This window comes from Rattus norvegicus, chromosome 4, assembly GCF_036323735.1.
Source record: "Rattus norvegicus strain BN/NHsdMcwi chromosome 4, GRCr8, whole genome shotgun sequence".
In the NCBI taxonomy this organism is placed as follows: domain Eukaryota; kingdom Metazoa; phylum Chordata; class Mammalia; order Rodentia; family Muridae; genus Rattus; species Rattus norvegicus.
In genome coordinates this window covers 137,891,158-137,908,797 of record NC_086022.1, presented here as the reverse complement: position 1 = coordinate 137,908,797, position 17,640 = coordinate 137,891,158, and the positions used below count along the sequence as shown (strand labels likewise).

The 17,640-nt window shown below is 37.5% G+C and overlaps 1 protein-coding gene across 11 annotated transcripts in view; it reads right to left on the bottom strand.

Annotated features, from left to right (window-relative positions):
• Chl1 (cell adhesion molecule L1-like) overlaps positions 1-17,640 on the bottom strand; it is a 214,430-nt gene that overhangs the window by 153,280 nt on the left and 43,510 nt on the right. For all 11 annotated transcript variants that reach the window (XM_063286790.1, XM_039108773.2, XM_039108777.2 and 8 more), the window contains exon 2: positions 11,697-11,770. The gene's annotated coding sequence lies outside the window, so the exon portion shown is untranslated. The remainder of the gene's footprint in view (positions 1-11,696; positions 11,771-17,640) is intronic.

Here is a 17,640-nt window from a genome sequence, read left to right as displayed (position 1 = left end):
AATAGAAATTTTAAAGTAGAATTTTACTTTGGAACTTAGTTGTGGTAGCAGCTGACCCAGTGAGTTGTATAATGCTTAGAGGGGAAATGACAATGTTTTCTGAATTTGCTCTCTCTTCTTTCTTGTGCCTCTTTCTCAACCACTCTTCCTTCCCCTCTGGCATCATTCACCATCCATTTGTTTTCCCTTTCTCTCTTTTCTTCTCTCTAGTCTTTAGTCTTTCACCCATTCTTCTCTCTCCCACTTTTAATACCTTGATCTCATAGCTTCCATGGCAGTAGTCATGATATGAATAGATACAGTGATAAACTGAATAAAACAGATTAGGAGATAGATACTATGAGTATGTTTGTTTGTGCCTTTGATGACACATGCTATGAAACAGCGAAGCTTCTTTCTGTGCCATGATCAAGGTAAAACATGGGATGTGTCCCTTCTGAATAGTAAGAAGCAGAGTGAGTGGCTACCTCAGTGCTCTGCTAAATACCCTGACTCCTAATTTTAATTATTCATATTTTATTTGAAGGGAAAAGTACAATGATTTTTTCCAATGGCCAAAGGACTTCAGATGCCTGCTGCGAAGGTCTGGGGAAAATTTCATTTAAAAACCATTTTGGATTCCCTAATCTTATTTCTTTCTTATTGCTCTTCCCATTTATTTTATTAGGAATGATGTTTATAGGAAAATAATAGTTTTTCTTTCCAACCAACACCTTCGTATAGAACTTTTCTTTCCATTGTTATTACTGACATCTGGCTTTTGACCCATTTATACAATTACTCCCAACTTTGTCAATTATATCATTGTTTAAAGATTTATCTGGGTCTGGCCTGATAAGCTGTAGTATTCTACATGGTCACACAATGCTTCTATCTTTGCTCTCACCCTGGCTTGAGAATGTTCCAAGACATGGAAATAAATTCTCAAGCTTAGCACCACTGTCCGAAGAGGATTTAAAAATATCTTTTAAAATAATAAACCTATGCTATAACAAATTTTGTGTAACAGGGGATACTAATGTCTGCATTACTTGTCCACTAATGTGCAAGTAGGTTAAAATTTGAGATAAATATGGCTGAGTCAATGCCTTGATTCCTAAGAATTATGTTTATAAGATAATATCTTTGTAAGATACTTTAAGTATGTAAAAGAAGACAGTGCTGATTATTTTAATTTTGGTGTTTCTTGACCTAATGAATACTCTGATATTGCTAAATGTTGTGGGATTAGAAAGGTAATGAAATCAGGCTCCTCTTTTAGGAATAAGATAAGAGGCCCTATTCACGAGGCTTCAAGTAGGCTCTGGGTTGGATGCCCTTGCACTTCTACAATGAGAGGATTAGCTGCTTCTGATTCTGGGAAAAAAGAATAAAATCTTAAAAATAAGTAAAATAAAATAAATTATGTAAGTAAGTAAGTAAGGAAGTGATGTTATTATATCTGTCCTTAAAAGGTATACAAGATGTCAAATATTCTAACTGACTCATGTAAGACCTCAAAAGACATTCAATTTGTGTCTTCTAATATAATCAGGAAAAGACATGGGTATAATTTTCATTGTGGATTATATTTACCATTTTATTAATGTATGTATGTATATGCTTATGTGTGTATGGGGGTGGACATTCATATATATCTTAGATGAGTGGAGGCCCATTGTGGGCCACAGTGTCTTCCTTTGCTTTCTGCCTTATTGTTTTCTTTGTTTGAGACCGAATCTCACTATGTAGCCTGAACTCTCTATGAAGATCTATGAGTCACAGGGATTAACCACTCTTTGCTTCCGAAGGGCTAGGATGAAAGTCTTGCACAACTATGTCATTCTCTACCTTATTTGGGGGTCAGAGTTTCTCTCTGAACCTTAAGCTGTCTAATTCAGCTATAAGGGCTGGCCAGTAAACCACAGAAATCCTTCCACCTCAGACTTCCCAGAGCTGTGGTGACTGATATGTCTCCATAGCCATTTATTTTTGCTTTGTTTCTGGTTTTGTTTTGTTTTTACAGTGGGTCCCGGAGGGTTGAACTTAGGTCCTCATGCATTTGCCCAGAGCATTTTACTCTCATCCTACCCTGGGAAAATTAAAAATAAACAAACCAAAGCAAAACACAAATGCTGTTCCTTCTGTTCTTTCTTTACTCGTCTATTAGCTCAATATATTGTCTACTGGGTGGTAAAGATTTTTCTACAGATTATGACAGAGTGTTGCCAGGTACCCACTGAACAAGTGAATATACACTTCAACAAAATCATAAAATAAACAAGGCACAAAACATTAGCAATAGCAAGTGTTAAACTGAAGGATGGTGACATGTTTTTAATATCCTGTGTTACTGGATTGCGTTAGCAGGTCACCAAAATGAGAAAGAAAATGAAACAGGTTTGAGAGACTTTATTGGCACATAAACCAAAGCTATATAAAATGCAAAGAGAGAAAAGAGCCCTCAGCTTCCAGAAATATAAACACTAAACTAATACCATAACTCTGACTCTCTGTCTTGGTTGCTTTCTGTAATCATTCTTTGAGTGTAGTGCTGTTATCGTAAAATGAGTTCAATATCCCCAAGAAAAGAGTCTAAATGCTTCTTGTTGCATAATTAACTCATAAGAGGATGCCTCCACATCTCTGTGGCCAAGACAATAAAATAACATGGTTATTGAGCCTTAATCAGCATAGAATGTAGACTATAATAGTTACATAAATACAACAGCTCAAAAAAAGATTTCACTATTATTTCTTCTTTTATCATGAGAACATGGAAGCAACAAGACATAAGTCAAAACCCACCCAGCATTAGTTAGCTCTGAAGGTCAAATTTGAGTCCCCTGCAATCACATCTCCTGTATCCACATCTTCTAAGCACATGCTCGTCGCCACTAGACAATTAGGTCTCACTAATGTTGGTTTCCATATATTTATATTATGGTAACCATAATTATTTCATTACCTTAATTAATGTATGCTAATCAGTTTGATGCCCAACAGGAAGGTATGATAATTGGACATTTGCAAATGAAATGCACATTCAGACAGAGGTTGACAACATGGAAAATTTTACAAGGGAGAAAATGAAAGGTAAATCAACATAAAATATCATTTAATGAGTGAGACAGTCAGAAAATAATTGACCAGTTTAAGCAAGGCTAAACTCATGGCAGGGTCTGTGTGCTTCAATTCAAGTGTGGGTCAGTATTGTGCTGGAAAACCTGTCATTGATTGAGATCTAACTTTCAATTAATAAACACAGATGACATCCAGCAACTCAACCTCTTGTTTATCTAACCCATAATTTAAGCAGACTAGACAGGAATCTTCCTATTAGATGTTTAATTTGCATTCCTTATGTGTAAAGTTGTAAGTTTTAGCGTACTTACACTGCAGATTTTAAAGGTAATGTTTGCAAATATGCAAATCGTAAAACACATAAAAGATAAAAACGTGTCAGGGTTTCCTTCTCCATATTTATTGACAAGATATTAGACATTTAGCATTATCACAAGCAAACTTTGTCAAGCTAAAATGATAATGATGTAAGTAAAGGATAGTGTCAAAAAGAGGTTCCAATGAAAATAAATGTTCACATCTTTAAATAAATAAGGAATAAAAGAAGTACTTTTCACTGCTACATCCAAAAATAAAACACAACTTATTTTGAACACACAAAATCAATCTCAGGACTACTGTTCCATGCTTTATTTACTTATACTTGTGCTGGTGTGTGTACACTCATATGTTTCTGGCTACACACGTGTGTGTGTGTGTGTGTGTGTGTGTGTGTGTGTGTGTGTGTGTGTATGTGTGTACATGATGGAGAGGTCAGAAGTCAGAAGTCAGCATTAGGTGTTGGTCTTCAGGTACTGTCTCCCTTGTATTGTGAGACACAATATCACCCTGGGCTAGCTGATTATGCAAGACAGGCTGGCCAGTAAACTCCAAGGATTCCAGTATCTCTTTTGCTATCTCTGGTGCTGGATTTAAAGGTGTGAAAAGATTGAGACATTTTAGTGGGTGCTATGGATTGATTTCAAGTCCTCATACTTGTGCAGAAAGCATTGTACTGAATAGGCTGTCTCCCCAGACCATATTCTGTATTTCATAAAGAAGGAAACCCCTCCATTTTCTTTCTGATCCTCAGGGATTGTGGTGAAGGAAAATCTTGTTCTAAAGGCTGAGTTTTCAACTCTTGATTGTACAGTCCTTGCACCTCAATTTCCAATTCAACTTGTTATTTTTAGTTGAGAAACTGAATTCATTTTATGTAAACCATGAAAAATGGGACAATTACAAAAAGAATGATTCAGAAAACCACAATGGAAAATTGAACGTCCCACTGAAACTCCAGTGGCTTTTTAGTTGAAGAAATGTATGGTCTAAAATGTAATCTTTGATAGCAGAAAACTACTAAAATGTACACCAGGGAAATGTAATCAGAGTCACTGTAACGTGTAACTTTCTTCTCCTCTGTTTTCCTAAAACAACACTTCCCCCAGACTCATTTTTTTCAGTTTCTTTATGGAAGCCATCAGCTTAGACAGTAATTGGGAATCAGGAGGGAGAGTGCTGTTGAAATTATTTAACCCTATATTGAAATTTTCATGGACACATGCACAAAAGACCATGCCAAAGAAAGACAAAAGCTTCTGATGTGTTCTTTCCACCAAACATTCTCAAATAATTATAGAAACCGTGGAGAGGGGAGGGCTTATGTACTTGATAGTGTAGATGTGTGCACATGAGTGTATGTGTACATGTCTTATGAGCTTAGAAGTTGGCATAAGGTGTCTTTCCTCTAGAGCTCTCTGTCTTGACTTTTTAACAAGGTCTCCCAGTGATGTTGAAACTAATCAGTTCATCTAGAGTAAGGTGTGTTAGAGACCACCTGTCTCTGCTATGTCTGCCAAGGTTGGGAGTGCGGCAAACTGAAGCTACTCACTATCCAGGTTTTACAAGGGTTCTGGGGACCAGAACTCTGGTCCCCATACTTGTTTTGCAAACACATTAGGGACTGAGAAACCTTTGCAGGCCCCTTTACCTCACTCTCTATTTTGTTTCCAGTCAGATATCAATAAGAGAAGTCATTTTCTGAGCACAGCAGGTCAAGTACTATATAACTCCCACTTTTAGAACTCAGTGAGCATCAATTCTAGACTTATCTGCATGGTTGTATGAGTAATGTCTGCTTTCCCTTAATAGATTAAATTTTTTCTCAAAGTAAGAACTGTGTCTATCTTTCTTGAGAACTGCACCATTAGCTAAGAGGCACTTAGTAGTAAAATTAATTATTGAATTATTGAATGAATAAGCAAATATACTTACTATGTTTGATTCATAAAAAGAATCAAGTGCTCCGTTTTCAGATAAAAAGAAAGAAATCTGATACAATTCTCACTACTTTTATAGCACAGGTTCAAACTGGTACGACACATTTCAGGTACAATAACATTAGGGCACAATGTATTGGAATTAGGAAAGGCCAGATTATGTCACCCCAAAATATTTTCATTTTAAGGTGTTCAGATGTCACTAAGAAGTTAAATGGGGTTGCACCTTACTCAGACAGTTCATAAACTCCTGTCATTCCAGCTCCAGGAGATCCTATGCCTCTATCCTCCATAGATACAAACGCTCTTGTGCATATGCCTCCACAGAGACACGGGCACACTGTAAAACAATAAGCAACACATCTATTAAAAAGAATTATTTTTTTCACAGATAATAGGTGTAAAACAGTAAACCCAGAAAGAACTATTTGGACTCCCCACATTTGGCTCAAAGTTCTATGCAAAGTTTCTGTCCCATAGGTGGGCTACCATTCTTTCTCTAGTACCAGGAAAATCATTATTCCCACAGACAGAAGGCAGGCATGCAGATGAGTCTGCACAGACAAACCTTTAAAAATATCCTTATCCTCCACTAGCACTTCACAATGTATCTACCTTCCCACAATGCATGACCATTGTCATTGGCTCTATTACTTTTATTCAATATATAATTTATTTTAAATGGTGTATATAGCTGGGTGTCTAACTGCTGTTTGGATTTCCATATATTTCTATGACATTCTCTGTGCATTTGAAAGTTAAATTATTACTATCAAATAAAGTGCACATGCCCTTTCTCCAAGTAATTCTCAGATTGTTAGTTTGATTTTCAAACACAGGCACAGACAATAGGAATACAGGGAAAGCATGTTTCCCTTTCTGTCAACTACATAGCACGGATGAAGAGTGGGCTATACCTAGTTTATACAGAAAATCACAAAAAGATTGTACAAAGTTTGAACTAGCTAGCTTTAAAAAAACAACAATCATATTAGCATGCGCTAGTCTCTGACTCAATAGAAAGTCAATTAATAGTCTCTCAAGTGGAAAATTATGTACCTGTTGTTTGCTGTTGCGAGAAGATTCTTAATATATGCAAGCAAGGACTACAAATACAGAAACATTACTGCAGGGACAAGCACGGCCTCATATGGACTTGCAAACAAGATAGTTGAGCCAACCTCACCAGCTTCTCAGAGTTTCAGAGGGGAAACTCAAGCACATTGTAAAAATCATTTCCACTTTTCTAATTTTGTATGCTGTCCTTAAAAAAAAGGGGAGATTGTACCACACTGTTCCTAGAGAGCTTTGATGTATGACTTCTTTTTCCTTCTTCTCTCTTCCCCACCCCCTTCTCCATAGGGCAGCGGTGCTGCATTATATTGCAGATCCTAATCTTTGATCTCTGTGCACGAGGCTTCTTTCCACTGCAGGATCATTTATGACAGGCTAAATTAGGCTTTGATCAGAGACTTTGATTTACTTCTTAAGGCCCTACTTCATCACTTGGCTTTCAGATGTGTCTGCTCCCATCCTGCCTTGTTCGGTGGTGATAGTCGTGATGTATTTTTTTGCTGTACTTCTTTCCCGAGGCCTCGAGTATTTGCACATGTGTGCAATCCAATAAAACCTGCTGTTCGGGGAAGATGTGTATGATTTGTGTCTATGTTATACATGGTCTTTTTTCTCCAACACAATCGCCTTAGGGCAAAACCAGCATTTTGTTGGAGGAAACACAATTTTCTCCTTCAATTTGATTTTGCTTGAGGTCATTTGTTTGCTGGTGGTATGTGTTTTAATGGCTATTTTTTTATTTATCCCAGACACTGCTCTGCTATTTGAATAATTCATTTATATATAAATGTAAGATCAAAAGAGTTATTCTTAAAATGATCACACGTTTTGCTGCATTCCGCTATCTTTTTAAGGGTCATCTTTTTCACTTCTTTCTCTGCAATGCAATAGAAACCCTTCTTGATTTGTAGAGAGATGTTGGTTTCCTAACTTGGAAAAAAATGGGAAATCAATGAAACCTAAAAAAAATTGCCTATAAAGGAAGAACCTAAGCCTATTAAGATCTTAAAACCAGAAAAAACAAAGGGTCCCAAAGGAAACCACTGGAGATAATGGATCTGCCCAATACCTTGAATTTCAGGGGTCTCACTGGTGCTTACATATATCCAAATATTAAAATTTGATATATGAAATACATATAGATATTAGCATTCCCATTTGTGCCCCTGTTACAAGATTAAGAAATACCCAGATAATGACAATAACCAACCAACCAACAACAACAACAAAAAACAAAAAAAACCAAAAATTTTGCAATCTGATCATGTATATAAAGCTTTATAATGAAATCACTCAAATGGTGCTTACTCTGCAATCTTTCGATTTTGGAATTCCATTTCCCTAGAGACATAAAAGCTACCTGTAGCATGGTAACAGTATGTTTGTGGATTTCAGCTTCCCTTCAGAGTCCTTGCTGGTTTTATTTTTATTTATTTATTTATTTATTTATTTATTTATTTATTTATTTACTTTTTTGCCTCGGAAACTATATGTATTTATGTGTATGTGATTTGAGTAAAACCAACATCAATAAAACTCCAGATGAAACAAATGGATTTTTGGCACCTCAAGAACAGAATTACGTATGCAAATTGTAGGTAACACAAGGAGGAGCCAAGAGAGCGAGAAAGGAAGCAGAGTGCTAGCTAAGGAAGAAATGCAAGGCTTCTCAGCAGGCCCCTAGAGAGCATAAATAACAATAAAGCCAGATAACAGCTCATAAATATTTAAAAGGTGTAAACATCAAATATGGATAGAAGTGATTACGGCCCTGCACTCTTCTGACACATTCATATCACTGGAAAGGAAACGGATACTGTTTACTGTCAGCACCGTGAAATATGGCACATTAATTATTTATGCACAACATTCTAGCATTGATGGAGCCTTCTAGCGCCTTTGCATACCCCATCTCAGAAGCCGCTGAAAAACTTCACTTAATTATTCAACGGAGGGGAAGTTCTTTCCAAGGAGATCCGTTTTACTTGGCTTCCAAGCAGAACTTGAAAGGAGAATTTGGCTTTGTATACTGTGCATGGACAGGAACTTACACTTCTATTTTCTAGCCGTCCTAATCGGAACGAGCAAGAGCCAATGCCAGGAACAAGACCAGGAGCCACTTGGCTGGCTGAGGCTATCAGGGGCTGATGGATTAGAAAGCAACAAAACTTACCACAGCCCATGTTGAAACGGAATTGGAAATCTTTGACAAGATTGCCAAGGCGATTACAGGGTCCCGAGAAGCCGTCCAGGAACCTCTCAGCACAGGTGTGCAAAGGACCATCCATAATGAAAATCTTTCCAGTCTCCGTTTCTCCGTTCCCTCCTCCTCTTCCTACTCCCCACTTTCACAGAGTGTGGTGTACCCCAGGTTCGGTTCTAATAATTATGGAAATTTGATGGAGGTAAGATCAAACAAGCGACATTTCTGCCCTACTTGGAGCTTGTTGTACTGAAAAACAAAACTGTTTCTATAGGGAGGTTATTCTATTCTGTCATCCTTAGAGGATATGGGCCAAGCTCATGTAAGCATGTTTGTGCCTGCGGACTTGGGTAATCAGTGTAAAATAAGCATTTTTTTAAATAAACTCTTCACAGACAAGCTAGGGAAGGTAGCTGTTATCTTCTTTCCCATGATAGCATGCTACCAAAGTTAAATGAAAATATTAGTCTTTCTTCTGGACTGCCAGGGCATGAAGCTAAGGCTTTGATATAAAAGAACACATCGAAATCTATAAATCAGGAGGAAGAGCCCTGGAGAGAGATAAGAACCATCAGTCAGTCTGGGTGTGTGCCCCAAGGTGACCTTCTGTCCCATGTATTTCCATGGACTCCTACAACAAAATCATCTCTGTCATTCACCTACTAAAGCTGCCTGGTAAAACGCATGGGGAATACTCTTTAGGTGACTTAGACTGGTACAGCCATGAGAGACATGAAGAGGAAACATGCCTGCATCTCAAGAAAATTAACAATTATAAATTACACAGCTAGTAAATCCGGACAAAATGTGGCTTTGAAAATGAAAGGGCAAATTCGGTATTCATTTCTACCAGAGCACTGGCGATTAGTTTATTCCCTTACAAAGCGTTCTTGAAGAGGCTCTGTAGCCAGGGAGAAATCTCCACACGAAAGTTTATAAAAAGAATTTAAGAGTGTGTGTGTGTGTGTGTGTGTGTGTGTGTGTGTGTGTGTGTGTGTGTGTGTGTATAGCACGTGTGTGTGTGTTTATTCTAAGACCGCAATGCTACAAAGCTCTCCTAGAATTAAAAGGCTAATCTCTCAAGCATCACAATGAGTACTGAAAAAAGAAAGCACATTTTATAGAATTAAATAATAATTTGAACAATCATCAGAAACACAGGAAAGAAATATATTTTAAAACAGAGGGAGGGATGGGCAGCTATGAGTGAGCAGTAGTGTATTTCACAGATTTGTATCCATTTTCATGATGTCAGTAGATATAATTATTAATTGTATATCATTCTTACACAATGACAATTAGGCTTCCTTTGATACATTCGGGTATTTCCCTTTTGATAATTTACTGGGATGTTTCATCTTTTTTTTTAATTTGGGGGTTTGTATTGTTTTACTAGGTTTTTCTCTGTTGATGTGAACTCAGGACATTGTGCATTCTAGGCATCAACTTACCACTGAATTATGTGTCCTGTCCTGTGGGTGTTACGTTTGATCCTTTAATTTCTGAGAAGACTTACCTGGCTATCTTACAAACTAGAAATTTATTACAAGTAAAGTCATAAAAGGGCTTTAATAGAATAAACACATTCTTAATAAACTCTATTATCGAAAGACCTAAGTAATCAGATTTCTGGAGGACTTTTCCTGCAGGGTATTAAACGATAACACACATGGTTTATGGTCTTCTAATAGACATGCAGATTAACTGGACTTAACCTGCCTGTGCAGAGAGGTTTCAAATGGAAGACACAAAAGCAGAGGGGAAAATGACTGAACTGAGACACAAAGTAGCCAAGTGATTTCCACAGTACACACACAGTGTCCTCAAATGCTTATTCCTGTAATAGCTCTGAGTTCATGTAGATGGCCTCCAGAGGTTACTAAAAGTTTAACAGCAACTCAAAGTCAAGGCATCATGTCTGTTTGCATGTTGTATCACCAAGAACCCATTTATAATTTATATACCCAAAAGTTCTGCACACGTATCATATTCTGTCACTGACAAAATGGATTCTAAGAGTAGAAAAAAATTTTATATTATAAATATATTTTCAAGTAGCCCTGTTAAAAATCAAGAATGACACTTAATTTTTGGCATTTTTTTTTTGTGAATGGAATAAAATTCTCCAGACCAAGCATTGAGAAGCATGATCGAAACAGTCAGATTTATATGTATGTGCACAATATATAATGTATATTATATATATGGTGTAATCACAATCCATATGCTATAACTACATGTAAGTACAACTGTTTTTCCAGTAATAAGAATTTGAAAATAAAGATTTAAACATAGTTTCTTTGGAAGAATATCACTGTGGGTTTGCGCATTCAAAACAGACTTGCTAACTTTCAAGTTCTTAGACACTAGGTATCATACTTCCTAGATTTGCAACAATTCAAGAAAACACTAACTGAAGGATTAGGACAGATTTCACATTTATCTAAATCCCAGGGACAGTTCAAACTTCCCCCAGACCACGAAGGGGCAAGCTCTCTTTGACCGCTGAAAATATAAAAATTTACTCAGTAAATAGAAAGCCTTCTAAGAAGTTAACCTTCTCAGAACTCAGGAGCCAAACTAATTTTCCCATTAAAAATGACATTTACATAAATATTGTCAAGATGTGATTTTTCAAATATGCCAAGAGTTCAGTGAACAAGATGAAATACATTCAAAGGAAGAGTTTTACTCTTAAAAAAACAAAACAAAAAAAAAAGGATTTTAATGTATCACACAAGCATACATGCATGCACAGTCACACACACATACACACAGGAATAAACTCATGTACATGTAAAGACACACAGGTGAATATGCATTCATGGTCACACATACTACAGGTACATATGCATAAACTTTCTCTCTTACACACACACACGCGCGCACACACACACACATGTGCGCGTGCACACAGACACAATTATACAAGTTGTATACTGGTTCATACAAGCTCTTTAGAATAGTGAATATTCAATTTCTGTAACAATTTTCTTATCCCTTGTTACTTCCTCTGGCTATACCTGTTCCTTTTTGTAATTTGATGATGACACACAGTATAAATGCATAAAGAGACTGATTAAGGCAAAGAGTCTTACCAGTAATGCTTGATCCACTGTGGTCTGCCTGGATTATCAAGGTAGAATCATTGTCTGCAGTTAGTTTATTACACCTAGAGACAGACCAAAGTAGCAGTTTTAGAGATAATTTCCGGGTATGGAGAAACTTTTCAATTAAATGTTGTCATTACTCTATCAAACATATACTAATTTGATTCCTCCTCCCACTTTACATGAAAAACAATTCAATGTGTAAATACCTACTAGCATTGCTTTCAATTGTGGGACTATATCTCATAACATCAGACATCAAAAGGGCAGACATGAAACAGTCATATAATCAGACTCCACACAGGAAGCATTATTGATGTGCCTGCCCTCACAGATTAAGGTATTCTGGAACAGACTACAATTTGTCTGAGTTCATCCCTGGCTGTCCTCTACAAACTGTAGTGCAGGAGAGCCATTTGCTCTGGTCTGATGCTGTGACCAATGCCTCTAAATGGAACAATGCCACTAAAATGAGGAGAGTTCTATTAAAAAGCACTCCAAAAGCAGACCTCCATCAAATTAGAGTCAACATGGCCTTCAATTCAAGAGGCTATTTCCCACCCACAGGGGTTTATGCCAAGTTTCCATCTTTTAACAAATCAACGTGAGATGAAGGATGTATTTCAATCAATATACAAAGCCTTTTATTGTTAATTCCCAGACCATTTGAGGCTTGGCACTCAGACTATAGGGGAGCAGCCATAAGCCTGTTTCCCAATTCAGACCCATGAACACACCTCTGATGACCTTAGTTTTTCTTTCAGGCACCAAACAGTAAGTGTAAGCCAAGCAGATTTTTATATATCTGTTGTCACATTCTAATATGCATCACGCATACTGGCTTAATATCATTCAGTAATCCTAAAGCAATCTGGCAGAAGTACTTAATTAAGGAGATTTATAAAAGTGTAACTTCTTTGGCACTAAAGGAAAGTAGAGATAGTTTTAAAAATATATCCGCAAGTAACCTTCTTCTCTTGCAAGCATTTGCAGGCAATCACATTGGCCTTAATCCAAAAGCTGTTGCCAAGAAGCTCTAAACAGATTGTGATGCCTCCGGAGAGAACCTCACACCAGTGCACTGAGAAGAAAAATTCCAGGCTAGCAAGTAAAAGAAAGTCCCTACTGCTGAGCAATTGACCGAGGGACACAGTGCACAGACTGTGCCCTTTACACCTTTGCTTAGTAACTTCCTTTCAATCCCGTTAGGCCTGTTTCTGAAGCCATTACTTTTTGCTTGATTATAACAAATAGAATTGCTTATAGGCAACTAACAATAGACAAAACAGCACTTTATGTGGCTCCCAACCAGTTGCTGAGTGGAACACAGCACTAGAGCACACTGGGGTTTATTGGTTTCTGAAAACAAACCAACAATGTTTACTTAACTAGGGAAACACACAGACTGCAGTCATTCTGTGCTGTTCAGCATCCTAAGGGTTACAAATAATCATTCAGTGAGGAAAATTCATGCAGTCTTCGCCCAGATTAATTTTGAGTGAGGCTTTCTGATTCACCTGTTCCCTATTCAAGGCTGAAGTTAAAGAATGTAAGATTTAATATGCTTTTATAAGCAATAAGGACACTGTATACACAGTTGGGATCCAACTTTTGCTGTTCAAATGTTGTGTCATTGCGAGACAACTCCGCAAAACGCATTCATGTCATATGATCAGCATTACATGGGTCCCGACAGGTCTCAATTTCTCAGCACTGTCAAGAACACACATGACAAATAAAGATCAGATTCTGGACTGACATTCTTACTTGGGTTTTCGAAGAGTTGTTTGATATCAAGGAGGGAGGCTGTTGCTATTGTAGCTGCTGATCAGACTTATTTGTATGCTCGCAGAGGCTCCTCAGCCTGTGGAGCTCTCATCTGCTTCATTCAACTTTGGTTGAGAAAGCATCCTCATTAATCATGGGTAATCTAATCTCCCCCCCGCCACCCCATGTGCGTGTCTGTGTGTACGTGTGCATGTGTATGTGTGTTTGGTTTCCCATACATATGAAGGATAAACTCTTGAGTTGTTTTTCTTTCATTCTTTTTTATATGATCTCCTAAAGTGGTGTGTAGACAATTCCTTAGACTATAAGTAATATGAAAGCACATTCACATATTTTTATTTCTCTTTCTTAAACAAAATGATTCCCCTCCATCTTTTTTCTTTCTGATAAATACTCAAACCCATGAAATTTACTGTGTGTGTGTGTGTCTGTGTGTGTGTGTGTGTCTGTGTGTGTGTGTGTGTGTGTACGTACATATATAGGACATATATGGTCCAACAGTGTCATCCTAATGTAGGAATACACTCATGTAGATGATACTATTATAGTCTAATAAATTACCTTAGAAGTATAAGAAAAATTGAGTATCTGGTGGTTTCTTTAAATAATAAGAAACTGTAACGCAGGCACAACAATCTAGTTAAATTTCAGCCAATTAAAGAGAAAATACAGAAAGGGAGAAATTATCCTGGAGATGGAAACAGGACTGTCTCTAGCACAAATGGACTAATAGATGTGATGTGTCCCTTTGGAAATACCATATCTATCCAAAGAAAATGTAGCAAAGAAGCTCTGAATTAGTTCACCTCTGACCCAGAGAGCCTCTTCCAAGGAGTGCCTTGCAGACGTGAGGCTGTCGCACATCTGAACATAGTAGTTTTCACACAATGCAGCAAGCAACCCCATGAGGATTTTATGTGTTCAGCAAGATAAAATCGTGAGCTTGCCTGGTGCTGGTGAAAAAGTTGGCTGCCTAAGAAATCCTTAGAGACCTGCCACTTTTCAAAGTGATATCTTCCTAAATTATTTCCGAGATGAGTTTATCCTCAGTGACTATGTTACAGTGAAACCCACATAAATTGCAATCTCCTCCTTGACAAAGTAAAAGAAGGAAGCAGAGATACTCCAGGCTCTACACTAAACTTTTAACAAACTGGCATGTCCTAATGATTGCTGCTATCTTAGTGCCCCACATGGCTAACCAGGGACTGGACGAGCTCACAACAGAACACATGCAATCTACACATGCACTTAATGGTGAGTGACACTCCGTAGCTCCTTAACGTGGCCAGGTGTGAATGTCATATGCACAAAGAGCAGGAAAGAGCCAATTTTTATAGGATCTATCAAGAGAGACAGAGAACAATGAAACAACAGAAGGGCTGAAATGTAGCTAGTGTGAACATTTCTGTGTGAACTTATAATAGTGTTTCGAACTTCTAGAGTTCTAATTATCTCATTGGCAAACAAAAAACCATAGAATAATACTTGAAGCAGAGGTTTAAAGAGTTCAACTTACATCTTAAGAGGCTTAGCACAGCAGGGACATAGAAAGTGCTCAGTGAACTGAAAGGGCCAGAGTAGGGCCAGAGTACCGCCACTCTGTATATCCTCCCATCATGCCAAGGGATCTTCGCAGCATCTCTAGTTTCCTACATGGTAAGACTGTCTGTTCAAACTCAAACAAGAAGAAACCATCTGATATCCATACCACAGCCACATAGGAACCTTGAGAACTCCTGAGTAAGTTACATATCTGAGTAGCTGTATGTATTTACTCCCCAAGGAGAGAAAAGGGCTTCTTTAAAATAATGTTGGCATGTTTATGTGTGTCTTAACACCAGGGAGAAAAGAGATAGATAGATTATTTAAGAGCACTAAATAATCTTCCAGGGGTTCTGAATTCAATTCCCAGCAATCACATGGTGGCTAACAGTCACCTGTAATGGGGTCACACCTCTTCTGGTGTGTCTGAAGACAGTAACAGTGTACTCAGATGGATAAAATAAATACAAAAATCTTAAAGAAAAAAGTTCAGGAAGCAAGAATTTTCTTAATACGTTCAGTTCCTCTTGGTACTCTAGTAGCTAAGTTCAGAGGCTATCAAACTGCCAGTTATCCATTTCTTAACACATGTACACTAAACGAAAATGTCTCCTCTAAATGTGTGTGTTTCTAATGGAGAGTGCTTCCTTTTTTTCTTTTTCGATGAAAATCTGCTTAATATCAATTGGCCTATAACACTATAGATATTCTGGTGGTTTAAAAAATAATCATTAGTGAAAAAGCTGACACATCTCAGCTTCCGTCAATACTGGGTCAATAAATGTAAGAAGTTAGGATTGAAAACATCTCTTTTTCTCTCATCAGTTGACATTTAGCTGGCAGGAATGAGCTCTTCTATACTCAAACTCTGTGTCAGATGTTCAATACATGATTGTTGAGTGGCTATATATTTTAGAAAGTGAAATGTTATATAGTGTACATAATAGGTCCTGGAATGTGAGTCAGTAAATGAGCATAGAGCAGAAATTGGTTGATAAGAAATATTGATAGGGTCAACTTCATGTGAATAATATGACAATGTTAGTTGTTTTTCCTAAAAATAGCCCTGAAACAAGATTCAAAAAATACAGTTCCTTTTTCTCATTACTTTTTGAGAATGTGTTCACTAAAATTTAATTTTTTTTCTTTTTTTCGGAGCTGGGGACCGAACCCAGGGCCTTGTGCTTGCTAGGCAAGCGCTCTACCACTGAGCCAAATCCCCAACCCCTAAAATTTAACTTTTTAAAGTGCCAACTTAAATATACTGCATGCCTTTCTTAGTTAGGCTTCTATAGGTGTGATAAAACACCATGATGTAAAACCACTTGGGAAGGAACCAATTTACTTTACCTAATAGCTTACAGTCCTTCCAGGAGGAAAGTCAGAGCAGGAAAGTGAAACTAGAAAGTGTAGAAAAACCCATGGAGAAGAGGAAGAGTGCTGCTTATCCTCTTGCTTTACTTGACTGGCTCAGGTGGCTTTCTTATATACTCCAAGCACATCTGGCCACGGGTAGCACCACCCACAGTGAGCTGGACCCTCCCACATCAATCATCAATCAAGAAAATCTCCCACAGACTTGCCTGCAGACAATTTAATGGAGCCATAATATCAGTTGGGATTCCTCTGTCTAGATAACTCTAGTTTGCATCAAGTTACAAAAAAAAAAGAAAAAAAAACAAAAAAAACCAAAAAAAACCCAAAAACCAAAAAACCAAAACAACAACAAAAAACCAAACAAACAAAAAACAAAAACAACAACAACAAAAAATCCCAAAAAACAAAAAACAAAACAAAACAAAAACAAAAAAAACCCAGTTATTGGACATTGTGTTGAGCAATTCATATATTATATCACCCAAGATAGCAATTTCTGAAACTAGATAGCAGTGACAGAATTTCTATAGACAATCAGAGGAATTCACAAACAATTTACCATGAATGAATATCAAAACCTAACCTGGGAGCCAGTGCAAAAGCCTCTAAAGCCTCTGCTCTGCCACCCTGGACTGCCCACCAATACTCCATCATTCATATGTAATGTACTAAGCTTTCTCGGAGAAGAACCTCGCCCCAAGTGCCCCCCTTCACATTTTAACACATACAGTGGTCTGAAAGAAGCAAACTCCATCACATAGATAAATCAGCAAAGAATGTTTCAAGTCAAGGCCTGAGTTCCTATGAGCTTTGTTTCAGGTTCTGTAACCAACACTACCTCTAAGTGGCTTTTTTAAAACAAAGAGACAAACAAACTAAAGCAGAATGTGGGCTTCCAAATCCTTATCAACAGAGAATTTTAACTGAAAGAATTTTATGAGTTTTTGGTTTTGGGGTGTGTGTGTGTGTGTGTGTGTGTGTGCGTGTGTGTGTGTGTGTGTGTGTGTGTTCTGTATGTCTGGTTGGCTTTGGCCTCAGAGGCTATGACTTGAAGGGGAAATAGTCTCTGGTAACGGAAGTGAAGTAGGTGGCAATGGGGCAAATGACTATTCAAGACATAATGGATTTGGCAACTTAGGGACCCTTCAGTGATAAATCTAACAGAGAACTTGTGGAGAAGGTTAAAAACATTCAAATTTTTACTGTAGAAAGATGAACACAT